The sequence below is a fragment of the Phocoena phocoena genome, chromosome 6 (assembly GCF_963924675.1).
Source record: "Phocoena phocoena chromosome 6, mPhoPho1.1, whole genome shotgun sequence".
Taxonomy (NCBI): Eukaryota; Metazoa; Chordata; class Mammalia; order Artiodactyla; family Phocoenidae; genus Phocoena; species Phocoena phocoena.
Genome location: NC_089224.1, coordinates 29,058,955 through 29,076,375, shown reverse-complemented (window position 1 = coordinate 29,076,375; position 17,421 = coordinate 29,058,955). Strand labels below are relative to the sequence as shown.

Genomic DNA, 17,421 nt, shown 5'->3' with positions numbered 1-17,421 from the left:
ATAATGTGATTTATGTCAGATGCACAAGGGGAAATCCCACTTGAGAAGAACCAAATGTATCAGCCATGGCTGTCTTGGGAGGCCCTGGAACCTGCTCTCTCAGATTCACCTGGTCAGCGTCCAGAAAGCACAGGTGCCAGGTTCTGAGTCACCTGGGGGCGGGCTGCCTGTGTTCTGGAAGCTCCCCTGGTGATTCGGAACCCCTGCCCCAGCTTCTCCAGCAGGCGGCCGAAGCTGGGCATGAGAGAAGCCAGCACAACAAAGCACGAGTAATGTTGTTACTAAAAACTGCTTTTTTTGTCTTCTTCCTCGGGTTCTAGGCTGTATTTCAATCAGGGTTTTAGAACGCGCCAAGCTAAGGATGCTGCACTGTCTGGGACATATGGAGGGAAAGGAGTTTTACTTCTCAACAGGGCCCTGATGGGAGCTGTGAAATGAAGCTCTGGAGAGGCTGCTTTGATTCAACACGGCGAACGGTAAGGGCTTTGAGGGAAGGCCCGCAGGGACAGCTAACAGAAGAGAATCCTCGAGCACCCTCACCCCTACACACTCCAGTTCCAAAAGGCACTGCAAGCTGAATGTTTACTGAAAAGCAGGCCTTCAGTTCTATCTTTTAGAAAGAACCCTCAGGGATCATCTTAGCTTTCCCACGAGGAAGAGAAATCCTTTTTCTTCAAGTTTAGTATTCAAGGACATAAACATTTGGTTTGAGCAAGTAAATAAGTACTGGGAACAGCGGGTTGTTTAGTTCTCTTGGCATATTTTATAAACAAGGGAGCAAGCTAAAAAGCAAATAATGCCCTCATTAGGAAAACTAGTCCAGATTCGCAGACTGGCAGAGTCATCTGTGCAGGTTCACGCAGATGGCCAAGGCCACCGTGGAACTCTGTGAGGTGAGGTTGAACATACTGTGGTGCGTTGGAGAGACAAGAGGAAGAGGGAGGGGAGGGGGAGGGGGAGGGAGGTGAAAGAGGAGAGAGAGGGAAATGATCATTGGCTATAAAAACTATTTAGATGCTGCGGAAAACTTTGGCAGATAGCCCAGGGAACTCCTGAGGCCCCAGTAATCAGTTTGAAGTTAAAGACCATAGGAAAAAATAGGAAACAACTTGCAGCAGACCCTGCATTTACATAAGGCCATAGGCCTTCTCAGGATGCTACATAAAAGCTGCCTGCAGGCAGGGTCTGGCTCCTTCTGGCAGGAATCACTATGTATTATGTCAACCAATAGGTGAACTGAATCACACTCAATCCACATTCTCTAGAGAGAGAAAAGCTGTTTGAGGTCCCCACCCCCCCACAAAAAAAGCCAATTATTAGTCCAGAGGTCACTCCTGAAGAGCTACAGAGCTGCACACCAAGGAGCTCCAAATAGGCTTTTTGAAGAAAAGCTCGACCCCTCCTTTCTTCTGGCTATCAGACATCGATGCCCCGTGCCTATCAGTCATCTGTACCTGCCTCCTTAAGCACTGGCATAGCACGTGACTTCTCACTCATGCTGCTTACAAAGTCGTAACGCCAGGTGAATTCAGACCATGAGGTAGAAACAACCACCACCAAAGCAGGACCATAGACCTCCCCGCGGCCCGCTGCCCCCCGGCCCCTGCCTGCCCAGCAGAGCGGCTGCCTACAACTATAACCAATAAGGTGATGACCCAGGAGAGAAGTGCACACAGAAATAAAAACCAAATGCAAGGTTCATGCTGCTAAGAACTAACTCTTCTAGACCAATCTCATAATGGTTCGATTCATTTACCTCAGGGGGTTTCAGAAATGATGCTATTTCCTACAAGATATAAAATGTACCTCAGGGATTCCATAATGTCACCTTTTTAGAGTTTTCAAGATGTATATTTAAATAAACACCTATATTTTAATAAAGGGGTACATTTCTCACATCTCTAGAATTGAAACCTTTTTGTTCTTCCACCTCTTTACGCTAGTGATAAATGTGAATATTTTGCTAACGTGACAACCAGTTTCAACGAAGACAAGACTATTATCATTGGTAGATCTAGCAACTAGAGTTGAAGGATCCTGAATTCTAGTTTCCACAACCAGCTATGCTGTATCCTACTTTTGAGTACTGTTAAATTAGATTTACTTTTCCATATTACATGACCATAGTCTACTTAACACTTCATCTTTTATGAACAAATATGAATGTTTCTGCAAAACTATTCAGTAACTTTTTAAAAAGTTTAGTTGATATCCACTTTCTCTGATAAATAGTTGTAACATGACTCATTCAGCCAGCAAGCATTTGTGGGGTTCATGCTGTGTGCTGTGTATTGGGGTGTGTGGTAGATTAGACAGCTCCAAGAGGCTCGCTGGCCAGTGAAGCAAACAGGCAGTACACAAGCAAACCAATGTGGTAGTTTCATGGCATGACAAGTGCTATGGAGGAAATCAAGGTGGCGATGCCATGTGAGTTACTGGGTGGTGGGGCAGGGGAAAGGCCACTTCAAATGGAGTTGCCAGGGAAGACCTAAAAGGAAGAGATACTTATGTTGACCCTGAAGACCTGGGGAAACAGCATTCTGGCCAGAGGAACTAGCAACCACAAAGTCCTCAGGTTTGGCTTGCAACAGGGAGAGAAAGAAGGCAAGAGTGGCTGGAGCTTGGTGAGACCATAATCGTGTCATTCCCTTGGTTGCACTGGGAGACTTAGCTCCTTCTCAGGTGGACCTGTGTCATAAACCGCACAGCACTCATATGCTCTTACATCAGTATTCACCCAAGTCACTCTAGAACAAGCTACCAGGAACAGAAATCCTTCTGGACAGGGCAGTTTTACAGATTCACTGACTTTTGCGACTCTAGCAAATGCCTATCCTACCTCACAGCTGAGTGATGGCCCCGAGCTGTTCCTTATCTTGCTGTCTTCCTTACCAGGCAGGAGTGTGAAGCTATGGTCTCAGGAAGCCTTTTCAAGTACTGAAATTACAGGTGTGGTTTGGGGGAAATTGTTTGCTCCCTTCTCTTTACCATTATCAAGGTCAAAGTCCTTTTTTTTTTATTTTTATGTTGTGTGTTTCGGAACAGCTGTCTAATAGCCCTTTATTTTTTAATTTTTTTTAACATCTTTATTGGGGTACAATTGCTTTACAATGGTGTTAGTTTCTGCTTTATAACAAAGTGAATCAGTTATACATATACATATGTTCCCGTATCTCTTCCCTCTTGCGTCTCCCTCCCTCCCACCCTCCCTATCCCACCCCTCTAGGTGGTCACCAAGCACCGAGCTGATCTCCCTGTGCTATGTGGCTGCTTCCCACTAGCTATCTACCTTACGTTTGGTAGTGTATATACGTCCATGCCTCTCTCTCGCTTTGTCACAGCTCACCCTTCCCCCTCCCCACATCCTCAAGTCCGTTCTCCAGTAGGTCTGTGTCTTTATTCCTGTCTTACCCCTAGGCTCTTCATGACATTTTTTTCCCTTAAATTCCATACATATGTGTTAGCATACGGTATTTGTCTTTCTCTTTCTGACTTACTTCACTCTGTATGACAGACTCTGGGTCTATCCACCTCATTACAAATAGCTCAATTTCGTTTCTTTTTATGGCTGAGTAATATTCCATTGTATATATGTGCCACATCTCATATTTATGAAATACCGCACAGTCATTTTTGACTACTGAGCGGAATGACCTGTGAGGTCCAGCATTTGTGATACAGATGTAGGTATACAGCCATGTGAACAGTGGTTATTACTGTGCAGTGGTTTTTGAATAATATTTACTCACTTTACTTTTGGGGGTTTATCTCTATTTCTTAATCCTTCTGCAGTAAACACGTATAATTAAAGACTCCCGTGTGACAAGAAGAGAAAAACACGAAAGCTACTTGACTGGCATCTGAATTAAAAACAAACTCAATGCAAAAATATTATGCATCTCTATCATATTCTGAAGTCCTCTGATGTTTTTTTTCCTTCTTCCAAACCGGAAAACTGTAACAACAAAATAACAACCAAGCTTTTTGAACAACACTCAGGAAAACTGTTACTTAGGATCCCGGACACAAAATAAACGTTTACATGTGTGTGGTGCTTTGCACTTGCAAAGCCCTTCACACTCATCATTTACTTATTTTTAAACATTTTGCTTACTGCTACTCCCCAGTCAAGATGGGGCAAGGTGGAATGGACAGGCAACGGGAACAGATATCAGAAGACCTGGGTTCTGAGTCCCAGTCTTACCACCCGAGGCACTGAAATCTGGGATACAGTTGAGTCTCAGGAACCTTCTGCGTAAAGTGGAATAAAAATGATACCACTGACCTCACAGGATGGTGTGAGCACTGACAATTATATGAAATTTCCCAAACCCTTAACCAGGTGCCGAGCAGACATCCATTCATTTATTTGTTTAGTGCAGGGCATGCATCATCACCCTTATTTTACAGAGCAGGAGACAGAGCTGCAGAGTTTGGGTGACTTGCCCAAGGTTATCAGCTGATACGAGGTGGAATCAACCTTTAACTCTGAGCCCAACTGTCCCGCAAGCCTCAGGGCTTCTGTGCACCAGCTGAGATTATGAGTTCAGGCGCGCCAAATGACACATACCGGACTACGTAAGCTCACAGATAAGAGTTTTCAGAATGCACAAAAGTATTGCACAGGACAAATAACTGGTATCTTTATTTAAAGGACAACAATGTCGCCTCTCAGATGGTTCACCACCACTGAAAAGACAGGTTTTTTTTCCATAGGGCCCCATGGGCAGTCGTAGACAGGCCCCATCTGCCTCTGGTCCTCAGAGGTGCCTGTCTTAGAGGGGGCAGAGAGAATGAGGGCACACAGGGAACAAGCAGCCCTAAGCCTCTTTACCTACAAATTCTGCCATTTTGTTTTCCAGGAATCGGAGGCTTAAACCAATTCTTCGAAAGAGGCAGGGTAAAAAAAAGCATCACTTCTGCTGATCCTTTCCTCTGCGAATCAAACCAAGTATAGTTTTCCAGGGTGAAGAGGGGCCAACACAGGTAGGAAACCATTCCGCTCAGGGGTCCATACCCCCAGGCCAATGGCATTCCAATCCATGGTAGACACCAGACGGTCCCCATGATGTTCTGCTGGATTGTTCCTCAGCATGGCCTTTCACACAGAGCTTAATAAACATCTGTGGCATTCATGCAAAAAGCTTTTGGCAAAAGCTTATTGTGATTCACATAAAGATGTTCTGAAGGACCAACCAAAGTGTTTTTCACAATAAATTCCAAGTCCTTTCAGGGAGGCACTGTCCGCTACCCACTCACCTCGGTGCACACTCAGGGTGTCGGATGAATAAATGAATGAGCAGCCTCAATACAGAGCCTTGGGAACAGGCAGTCATCTGTATAAGATATTAATTCTCCCCAAAGCCTCAAAAGTCAATCAGTCAAAACAAATGACCCTTTCAGCCTGAAAAGTACCCACTCAGAGTCCAATTAGGAAAATGGGGTCTGTGTATATGCAAGTGGGGCATTTGCATTTGATTAATCCCATGAATTATCTAACAGCCTCTAGACAGATTTTCTCCCCCTTTAGTTGCTTCGGGTCCTTCTTTCAGTCTTGTGATTAGTGATTGTGAGCATGAAAAAGTGCAAATCTCTAAAAGGGTGTAACTGTAAAATTACTAGCACCAGCTCATTTTCTAAACTGAAAAAAAATGAAGATTCAGTAATTTGGGCCATTGGCTGAGAACTCCTGGGCTGTGAGTTTTAGTCACTCTTCCACCCATCTCTTTTATTCATGACTAGCCAACTGCTGCTTAAGCTTCTGGGCTGTTTTTCTCCTGGTGGGATTGTGCCCTTGGGCGTTGCCATGGGAAAATGCTAGAATCATATAGCCCAAAGAGAATCTGTCTTCATGAAGTGAACCCAGCGCGATGAAGACAGCAAAAACAAGAGCAGGACAGACACACCGCGACGCCTCCCCAGGGACCGTGAGGGGGGAGGAGGGCCAAGCTCAGTGGCAGCAGCGGCTCTGAACATGTGCCTGCTACTAGCCCCCGCACCAGCTGTTTGCGGTACCATCTGTTCCCACCCGGGCTGCTTCCTCTGAACGGCGTTCCCTGAGGCCGCCAGCTCGCCCTGTCGGACACGATCAGGTCAGCCCAGCACCCTGCCCACACTGGACCTGCTGCCTGCCACAGCTCCCCCGACCCGGTATTTCTCACAGGGCCACCAGCTCCCAACATGACACTGCATCTGTCAGGAGGCCCACTCTTCACTGGTCACTTGCTGCTGTGGCAAATCAGGGCTGGGGTCAACCCCACCTATGACAGGCTGAGTGAAGTCAAGCCTGCAGAAGGATGTTACTGGCTTCCAGCATAGAGCTCGGCTCTATCCCTAACTGCATACTTGCCCGGCTGTGAACTGTCCCAGGTCCCACCGTGATGGCACCCAACTGCTCAAGTGCTACGGGCAAGCAGATGCAAACCCCAGTCCTGTCCTTCAGCAGGAGCTGAGGACCCAGGAGGGTCTGACACAGAGCAGCATGCTTGCTCAGAGGCAATGCTGCACCAGGAAGTAGAACCCAGGGACCAAAGACAGCATGTTGTTATCAAGTTCTAAGTTCTTAGTGAAGGCCTCCTAATGTCTTCACAAGGACACAAAGCAACTGAACGACAACAAAACCAAGTGTGAGCAAGGGCTGTGGGCTCTCTATCTAGTAGTCAGGCTGTTGGATGACATCAACCCCGGTTCCCTTCTCCCAGCTTCTGTGGGGCGGATATCACCTCTCTGCTCTGAACCGTCTTCTTGCCATGATCCAGCCTGGGCCTCTTTTCACTGGCCTCCTGCTTGAGTGGCCTGGGGAGCGGGGAGACAATGTGAGTCCCCACCTTCGCATACAGGCTCCCTGGCCCCTGTGGAACTCCATGCTGGCCCGATTTATCTCCCGCACCGACCCTTCCCTCTGCATCTGTGTGGGGAGACGCATGTCACTGGTCACTTGGGGCCACTTTCATGATTGTGTGGCCATCAGGATTAGCTGGATTAGGGGCTGATGCATAAGGACCCCCTGGTGCCGTGAGGAAGTTTCGTCACTAGGTCAGCATGGTGTGAACTATGTTCTGTCACCACCACCACTCCTATAGTCACCAACCGAAGAAAAGTGGGGGTGGGGGGAGGGTGGCAGAAAAAATGCTTCCAGAGCAAAAATGCATGAACTCCTCATAGCAATAAATTCCCCCATCATGCATTTCGAAGGACATGAACCATTGAAGACTGTCTCCCTTTTAAACAAGAAACCTACAGGATTCTTTTCTTACCCATAAAGAATTTCATGGGTCTGAGAGTGGCGGTAGGTGGAATGGTAAGCATAGCTGCCATAAGACACAAGGAACTTCGATTCTAGCCCTTTGCTAAAACCAGTCAAGCAGTTTGGGAAGAGAGTCAAACTGTTGGAACCTTATTACGTTCAAGGCGAACTAACACCTCCACAATGGTCAATTCTCATTCTTCTAAAGATGCTTACACTAGCTCACCTAAGGGGGATTCCCCTGTTTAATTAGAAGGAAAACAATATGGACAGGAACAGTGGAGGGAATGGGAGGGGGGCAGGGGGAACAAGAGGATGGGGAGAAAACCAGAGGCACAACTCTTAACTCCTTTTAAAAATTCACTAACTGAAAGTTTTCCTCCCAGGAAATCATTTGGCCCATTCACCTACGCCAACCTCCCATCCTGGCCGCCACTCATGTGGACCCTGCATGAAGTAAACACAATTTGTAGAGAAAGTAATGGGATTTCTGCAAGTGTGTGTGAGTGTGTGTGTGCGTGTGTGTGTGTGTGTGTGTGTTTTATAGAATAGTCCCTCTTGCACAGAATCGGGCTGTTCCATCAAAGCCGTATCTGTTATATTTCTGTCTTTCTCTTCTGTTTGGCGTATTCACCAACAAGAGAAAAGGAGGTAAGCTTTGGCGGCCCTGACCTGCAGCTGGAACACAATACTTTCGCACAGCCCTGCCGACCCCTGACATAAATTTTACACCGCAGCTGGCATTTACACACTCAGCATTACCATATGTATAGCTGCTCGGTACTAATTATGCTAATCACCTGTCTAACTCGCTCCTGCGAAAAATGGTTGTATTTAGCAGTCCAGTGCCTACCAATGCAGCTTACTGTGTGGCTGAAATGTACATTCAGACGGCCCTGAATGGCAAGATTTTTCCACGTTGCTGGCTACATTCAGGCCTCAGAAAAATTTATTCAAGTCAACTGGTTTCGGTCCGCAACAAAAAAGTTACGAGAAAAAAGTGAGTGTGTTCTTGCCCTAACATTCTGGATCTGCTTGCAAGCAAAATGATAAATCAATTGGTGTGGGAAACAAAAAGGGAGAGAGATTTCTTTTGGGAGCCATGTGAAACTGTAGCCTATTTAAAAAAAAAAAAAAAAAGAAAAAAAAAAAGGGTCATCCTATTCCCCAAATCTCTAGAAAGAGCAGTTAATAGATATTTAGCCCTAATCCCAATTCTCTCAAATTGCAAGCTTTGTTTGCAATTAAGCAAGGTATTAAACATGTGAAGTTTTTTTCTGGATCATGTGTGACAAAAATGATGGCATCGTTTTTTAACTTATTACAACACTGTATGAACCTCGGGGGAAAAAATCAGGTAAGAGGAAAGAAAGAATGTCTTAGGTAGTCTGGGAAAATTATTTCGTTACTTTATCTTTTAGAAAGCTTCTACTTAAAAAGACACTGTGTGATATTTACATCTATTTGGTGAGGTTTTCTGGCTTCTCCACTAAAGGAGCAAAAGAAATCAAGGGAATAGGGGTGGGAAAGATGGGAGAATTCAAAATAAGAAAAAAAGTGGTTGGGGAGGGATGGAGGGAGGGAGGGAGGGAGAGAGAGTAAAAAAGTCTACATTTTCCTTAACCTCAAAATTCCTGTTTTTATCATCAATGTTTCTTAAAGCAATTTTCTCAGATCATGCTACAGAATGGATTTCTAAAATCAAGATAATATTAGTACAGGTTGTTTTAACAATTCCCCAAGTCCAAACTGAAACCCCATTTCCTCCTAACTCACAAAATACTTCCCTATTAATTTCTAAAAACCCTGAATCTAGTCATCGTAAGGACTGCTTAGTATTGATTACCTGGGTGTACAGATATGTCTAGGCATTCCAATTTCCACAGCACACAAGACACATTCTACTGGAAGGATGGCCCAAAATGCTTCGTTACTTTCTCACCTCTAAATGATCATCATTAGATTCTTTATTTAAATTTAGAAACTGGAAGCAAACTGGAAGGCCATTCATTTTGCAGGGTAACTTGGGTTACCCTCCCCTCAATGCTACAAAACACCAGCACCAGAGCAGCTCTGTGATGAATCTCAGGTTTACACACAGAAGGTGTACCGACCCAGCAGGAAGGGGCTGTGAAAGAAGCTGGCCTCTCCTTGCCTTGCTTCACTCAGCAGCTTTCAATTTAACTCACAGCTGATAGAAAGGGTGATGCTCACAGTAACTTGAAGATGCCGCTATGAAGACAACAGCTCTCTTCCCATCGGCTCACCCCACCATTCTGTTCCACATTTTATAAGCTTATCTGACCCAACGAAGCAACATTATCCAAGCCACATCCTGCTCTCTTTGGCATCCCAATTCAAGTTGCTTTTCCTTGCCCGTACGAAGTATTAATTCAACTGGGTTTTTGTAGTTTCAAATCTTGACTATGCAGCCAAAAATACAAATGACACAATCACTACTGTGCTCAATGCAGAGGGCTTACCCCTCTCATTCCCTCTCAATCTCCTGCTCTTCTTAAACAGAAGATGGACCACCCTGCCTCATGGCACAGAGCAGTGTTTACATTGCAGTACTTGACTGTGTAATACATCTGGCATTTTTGGGCAGGATTCCTGAGCTAGGGGCCAGAAGCCCTTAAGCAATGATTTAAGGGGAAAAAATCGTGCATATGTACTTAACAAAGCCCACTTCCAGTTCCTTTTGCTTACTTTCATACATGTTTCATCAATAACTGAAGACTAGCTTGGTTGATAAATTGGGGACGTCTACTGTTTTTCATTTATTTTAACTATAATAAATTAGGCTTGTGCTGCGGTATGGAGACTTGCTTCTCACTAGCCTTGCCTTCATAGCCCGTTTTGGGACCCACAGGGAGTGTGGATTATTTGGGCCAACTCACACCTGGGTTTCTGGATTGGTAATAAGGCCCTGCCTCCACATTATAAACCTCTCCAACAACACACTTGTCACTCATTAGCAAGTACCTGACTGCCCAGCAACAATACAGTTTCCTTAACACATGACAGCTGTTTTTCCAACTATGCTCTAAACCCCCAATACAACAAAATGGTCACAGTCCTGAAGGAACTGAGGACAGGATGCATATTTCTGTACATACAACTCCCCAAAATCTCCACAATGGTCAAGCAGTTTCTCAATGGCAGCATTCTAATGATTTGAAAGGCTTATTTCTTCTGTCAAACTTAAAGGTATATGTAGGAAAACTGAGATATTGCAGTGTAAGGGAAACAACAATCCTAAATCCAGTTTAAGAGGGAAAAAAAAAAAATCTAAGAAGTATTACCATAAAGCACCTAAATTCAGAGTCTGGAAGCAAAGAGTAATAAAAGTGTTTATATTTTGGTGACGCTGATGATGTCTCTGTGGTCAAGGGAGGTTTCCACTGAGGAAATCCCAAGGAGCTTCCTTCCTCCTGGACTGCCAGAAACGCCTTCATGAGCAAAGCTGTCTGCTTTCTGGGATGTCAACTGAGATTTCTCATGTGGATGGACCATCTAATACTGTGGCATCTGCCAAAATCTGGATGTGGAAACCTGTCCTCTTCCATCTCAATCTAAGCTCCATGTTCCCTTTGGTTTTGATGTAGGTTTCACCCAGGGAAAAAGCCTGAAGGTGGAACACCTGGGCTGGAATGTCATGGTGCACGTTTCACTTACTATCTCAGAAATGCTATGGGGCCCAATTCTTCCACATTTCATACGGTACATTAAGCACAGGGGACGGAGACTTGTTTCACAGTCCACATGTCAATAGATTCTAAAGTTACGTCAAAAGCTCATTAAAATGCCATGACTCTTCAATAGGGGAAGCACATCTGCTGATAAGACCCCATCAAAGAGTATGGTCTTGAAACAAACCCTCACCAACCTACGAACCCCAAGGATGCAAATGGCAGCTCTGCATCTAGAATCTCCTACAGCTGATTTGAAATAATACATTTACTAATTTCTTCCTGTCAGTTTGTGATTAACCAGATTTACTACCATTTCAGATTTCACACTAGTAACTCCAGAGATCCACTGCGAGGAAATGATTTGGGCAGTTTATGAATAGGTGGGTAGAAGGAAGGGTGGGAGGCAGAGGGAGAGAAGAGAGGAGGGGAGATGAGCAAAGGGATATAGGTGAGGGAGGAGGGAAGGAGAATGGAGAAAAGGTTCTGGGAACAGGTGAGCAGCAAAGGAGATAACAGTATTATACTAATAGAAAAACAGTGCTAAGTTAAAATACTGTATTTCTGCAAAGTGGCTTCTATTAAATCTGGTCTCCTTTCAAATAATTTTAAATATTTCCATACTTGTTTTAAAAGCCAAAAAAAAAATTCTTTTAAATAAAACATCCCCCTCCTCTCAGCCAGTTGAATAGACTACTCCTCAGGGGCTAAATCTGGGCAGATTGCTGGCATGGACAAAGTGTGTGTGAGGGGGGGAGCCATATAAATGGCCCCTTCAACTGCATCATAATCGTGACCCCCCCAGTAAGAGAAGGAGGGCAGACAAGTTACAGCTCAGCCCGAGTGGACAGAGCTCCAGGGGTCACAGGGAGGTCAACTTTGAAGGAGAAATCCCAATGAAATATAAACATGGCACTGTGGAAACCAGACAAATCTCCCATAGCTTGTCCAGCCTGCGTTAATCTCGCCATCAGCTGTGGCGCATAATGCAAACAAACCGATCCAGCGGTTCATACATCTGGAAACTGTCATCTTCTGGAGCCTCCAAGCAGCGTTCCGTGTATCTGAAACACCCCCTCACCCAACCTGACTTCTAAACTTGTCGGCAGGCAGCAGAGATATGATGATTCACGGGGTCAACTACCCCGGGAAGAAGGCATCTGAGGCTACTTGTTATTTTTAAAGCAATTATTGTTGGGCATTCATTTTTTTTTATCATTTTTCTCCAGATATGAAAGATATGCCACAATTGCTTCCACCTGTATGTATGTGCCCACTATCAGAATCTAATCAATACCTATCTAAAAAGCATATTCTTGACTTTAAAAAGTGCCTAGGCAACCAAGGAGCAGAAAGGAGCTTCTGTATTTCATTCTTTTTGTCCCTTGTGACATGCCCAAAACCCCAAACTGACAGCCCCAGAAAGCAGAAACTGGGTGATAACCTTGGAAAGGGCAGTAAGAGCAGAGCCCACGCACCGCCTGTCTGAGTGACGTGCCTCAGTCCCTCGCTGTCTCTTTGGTTCTGCTGCATAAGAGCAAGCACCTGGGGAAAAGCGGTGTGTGACAGGAACATCTGGAGAACTAGACCAAAGAGCCAATGTCCTATGTGGGCTTCGAAAAGGAGCCGTTATTGCAGTATGAACAAAGTCCAGTGGTGTCTTTTATTGCTTTTTACAAAGTCACGGTCATGCTAAAAACCTTCAGCCTACTGTGTTTGAAATGCACTGAAGTCTATCTGCAAAATTAAGTTACCTGAAGGAAAAGGAATAAAAAGTATTCGAATATAACACTTCTCCTTTCTTCTATGCCTACCCCCACCCACTCTCTCTCAACTTCATGATGTTTTTATTTGCTATGTAATGTAATTCTAAGAATAATCAAAAATTTAAATTATTTGCATGAAAAAAGTTAGTTACCTGGGTCAGTAAATACCGGGATGGGGAGGGAGGGTTACCTTGAAAATAAAACTTTTGCATTTATAGCAATGCTTTAGCAGCCACAACTCTGTCATAATAAAAGCCTTCCATCTGCACAGCATGGGGCTTCCAATTGAAATCTATCATCTAAACCAGTGGTTCTCAACTGGGGCAATTTTGCACTGCCCCCCCCCACACACATTTGACAACGACTAGAACATGTTGTCACAACTGGGAGAGTGCTACTGGCATCTAGTGGGTAGAATCCAGGGATGCTACTAAACATCCTACAATGCACAGGACAGCTCCCACAACAGAGAATTATCCAGCCCAAAATGTCAATAGTGAGAAACCTTGCTCTAAACTGAAAAGGATGGTGAAGCTCAATTATCTCCTCTAACTGCCTGACTTAGAGCCAAGAACACCGAAGGCTTATGTTAGCAACTACAAACTCTAGCTACAAACTCGAGAGCACTTAGAAACATCAAGCAAGCATTTCTTAACAAAACTTACCATTTCCCTTAAAAAAACAATCAGTCACAATTTGTGTCCTCTCTTGATACTGGCCTCCAGAGATGTTAATAACCAAACACAAGGCGATATGGATTCATTTCAAGGCTGTTATTTTTTGCAGTAAAGGAGGCTGGGGGCTGGGCAAGCTTTGAGAATAAAACCAAAAAGCTCAAAAAGATAAATGAACATTCTGTCACTGGAGAATTATGACAACAAACTTGTGTCTGAGAGAGGGCTGGAGTGGGGGGTAGATATTAAGTGAGACAGAAGCATAAAAGTGCTAAGCAACAATGAAAAGCCAACAGAGAAATGGGCGAGGTTAAAAAGAAGGCATTTCCCTTCTATGCCCGAAAGGATGAGAAGCACTCTGGTACCAGGGAGGGCGCTGGAGGCCGAATACACCAGTGTAAATCTTGAGGCAGGCAAAGAATGGCTAAAAGGAAGAGCTGGCAGCCCCCTCAGCCAAACACTCTGCACACATCAGAGACCTTCCTGCTATGCATCTGGACCTTCCAAGCCTCAAGGCTTTCCACATCAAACCTGATGCCTCAACCAAAGGCAAGCACTGGGAGTTCTCCCAGAGGCCACACCCCTGTCCTCTGTGCCTTTGCCCAGGCTGTTCCTTTGGCCTGGAATGCCCCACCACCCTCACCTCTCCAGCCCTGGTCCTGACTCAGTCACCCTCCCTCAGGGCTGTCCTGGAAGGTGCCCCTGCCATCCTGCCACTTGTCTGTGTGTCCGGTGGGTGGAAGTCCTCTGAATGTATCTGGGTATAGATGTACACAGTTGCCTTTGTGTTTGTGTATATGTATGTCAATTTTTCACCCACAGGAGAAATAACATTTTCCAAACTGTCCCTCAGCATTCTCTCCCCTTAAAATCTCTTATGCTTTCCTTTCTTCTGTTGCTTTTTAACTAAGGAAATATCCAACCTCTATTCATTTGGTTTATTTAGTGTAGCAACCACACGTGTTTATGTCCAGAACATCTGCATTCTCTATTAAGAAAAGACCATCTAACAGACGTCTTTGCTGATAGCGATGAAGAATTTATCTGACATTAAAGTACACAATGAACCTAAATTCCACATTGCTTCTCATTCTACTCTACTAAAGTCTAGGATAGCAGAGCATTCTTACTCTGAAAAGTAAATGCTTCCACTACTTGCTGTTAACAAGAACACTAAGCTCACTATGTCAGGAACAAGACTTCCTCATTGTTACCTCTACTCTGAATTTAAATTAAAATTATAAAATGGTATGGTGGCCTCCCTGGTTGGGTTTACTTGCATTTATGAAACTGTCGCTTCTTCTACAGGGCAAGAACCTAGCATGCAATGAATGAATGAATGAATGAGAAATCAAGGTCAGGGCAACAGGAGACCAGGTTTACTTAAGTCACTAGTAGGCAAAGTGGACATGGAGACATAGAGGATACATAGTTTCTCATTTGTAAAATGGGACAATAATTCACTTACAAGTTAAAAATGTTACCTAGGTTATCACGTTATAAAAATAAAGATAATAATAGATAGCTACTTTACTGAGTGGTAAGGCATGTCATAATATATAATAAATGGTAAGGGTAGCTACTCAACAAGTGAAAGTATTGAGTAAATAACACTTGGCCAAAGAACCAGTGTGCCACGCTGAAACTGGCAAAACAGAAAGGGAAGGAAAATAGCTCAGAGGCCCAAAGTAGGCAAAATGAGTCTTATCTCAGGTGTGTCACTCCCCAACACTCTGTCACTAAGCTACAGCCCAAGTGAGAAAGCTAATAAGCAGGTTTCTCCTCCCGGGACTTGACGTGAGTTGTGTGATGTAAAAACATAGTTAATTCTAGAAATATTTATAAAATGTTACATAAATAAGTTACATGAGCTCTCTCTTTTTTTCTTCTTACATTCGTTCTCTTTAAACTTATTAACAATCTACTGAAAAGTCTTGCTCAAAACAACAAGGTACAGTCTTTTGTCATCATCATGACACCCAACAGATCTGTTGGCCCAAGTAGCAGAAAGTGAACATTTGGAGAGAGCTGGGAGCCCCCTTTGCTCATCACTTGCTCTGTCTTAGAACCTGTGGTAGCTCCCCACAGTCTAGCCAATCACATCGTTTCCAAACTGCAGTCCTGCGGTCCAGGGCCCAACCCGCTGCCCAGGGCCCAATGGAGCCACTGCACCCTATCCCTATCACACTGGGGATCTCCCACTGCCGGCTGTCCACTCAAGCTTGGGCCTTTGCTTGACCCCCTTTCTGAGCTCTTGCCTACAACTCCCTCCCTCCTCCACTCTCTAGGTCGCTCCAATTTGCCTCACCACTTCCATGGAAGCTTTTTCCTTTTTCCATTTAACTTTCATGGCTTACTGCAATTGGGAGCTCAAATTTAGTGCAAGTCTGACATTCAACTGTAGTAGTCTGAAGTGCATGAATTTGTGCACTTGGAGTGCCTCACATCTTTAGTGTCATTTACAGTGCCTAGACAGTGCTAGGGCCATTATAGATGCTCAGTAAACGTGCAGCTAGGACATCACAGGTGCTTATTAAAACCCTTCCTTATCTATCAATGACAATGAGGTACTGAGTTGAGGTAAATTACCCCATGGATTCTATCCAAAGAACACTTGTATTAATTACCAAGCTTCTTAAGGTAAGAATGTTTTCTGGTCTTAACTATTTGGACTATTATTTTGTCACTACTCAACGGAAGACACCACCATATTCTTGCAAAACACTGAAAGCTGAATCTTCACCAACAAGGCAAGATTAAAAAAATATTCTCCAAGGTTAGTTCTCCAGCAGCATTCTGAGAGGGATCAATTATGCAATTATGCATGCGACTCTTAGGCTTCCAAATTCTGTCTTAGATAGCTTTCACTAGGAATGCCTCAGATATTCTGGTGTGAAATATCTACATAATTACGGCAATCCTTCCCTCCCAGCTCATTGTAAGAGATTCCCTAAGCAGTGTTTAGGGGTTAAAATGTTTCCAAACAGCAACTCTGTTACTTTCCAAAAAGAATAAAAAAACAACGAACAGGAAATAAAAACAACCGCTCCCAAAACAAAACCCCTGAATCAAGAGAGTTACAAAAAAAAAAAAAAGTAAAATGTTTCCGTCTGGGGTGTCAGGGGTGGGAGGTGTGATCTATTTTAAATTTACAACCACTTAAAAAAAAGGGTTCAAGAACCCCCCAATTGAGGAATGTGGATAAAAGACTGGCATAACCCCTAGGAGAGCTCCTGCGGCCCCTCCCTCCAAACCCGCTTTCTTAAAACACATTTATTCTTTCAGCCTCTAAAACGCAGCCTTCCCCCAGCATAATTCCATTTTAAAAGCCCCCACCCGCGAGGAAACATTAATCTACTTTGCAAACAAGCGTTCTAGTCTGTGCTTTACTGCTTTTTTTCCAACTCCTTTCCCCCTACCCCCCCCCTTTTTTTGTACCTTGAGACAAATGTTTTTTTCCCCAAGAGTTGAAAGCTGTCCAAAAACAGGACCACACACGCCGCCGCCTCCGCAGGCCCGCGCTGTGCCCGCCCCCCGCCCTCCGCACGGCGGTCGCGGCCGCCGGGGGCGCGCACACTCCCTCCAGCCGGAGGGGTGGCCTCTCTCTGCCCCCCCCCCCCGCCCTCCTTTCTCTTTGGACGCGGTGGGTGGGGGTGGGGGAGGGAAGGAAACCGAGGAGTACAGCCCGGAGTCGAGAGGCCTTCCTCTGGCCGCGTCTCGGCGCGCGGCGGAAGCGAGCGGCGGTGGCGGCGGGACCTGGGGGCCCCCCGGCCTCGCGGAGTGGTCTGTCCCGCGGAGGGGCCCCCCGCGCCCCCGCCGGCCCGCCCTCGCCACTCTCTCCCACAACACCTCGCAAAGCGCAGCGCCCCGAGTAGATTACAGCGCGGCCTTTGTCGGGCGGCCCTGGCTCCCGGCCAGGCGCCCAAACAATAAACAATTCCCCCTGTTGCGGGCAGGGGGTTTTCGCTCTTCACAGAAAGGATCTAGGTGTATGCTGGCAAATATCTTCATCAATTGGAAGGAAGGGCAGGGGGCCCGGGGTG

At 45.1% G+C, this 17,421-nt stretch overlaps 1 protein-coding gene across 3 annotated transcripts in view; it reads right to left on the bottom strand.

Annotated features, from left to right (window-relative positions):
• PTCH1 (patched 1) overlaps positions 1 to 17,421 on the bottom strand; it is a 65,749-nt gene that overhangs the window by 37,736 nt on the left and 10,592 nt on the right. The gene's annotated exons all lie outside the window — the stretch shown is intronic.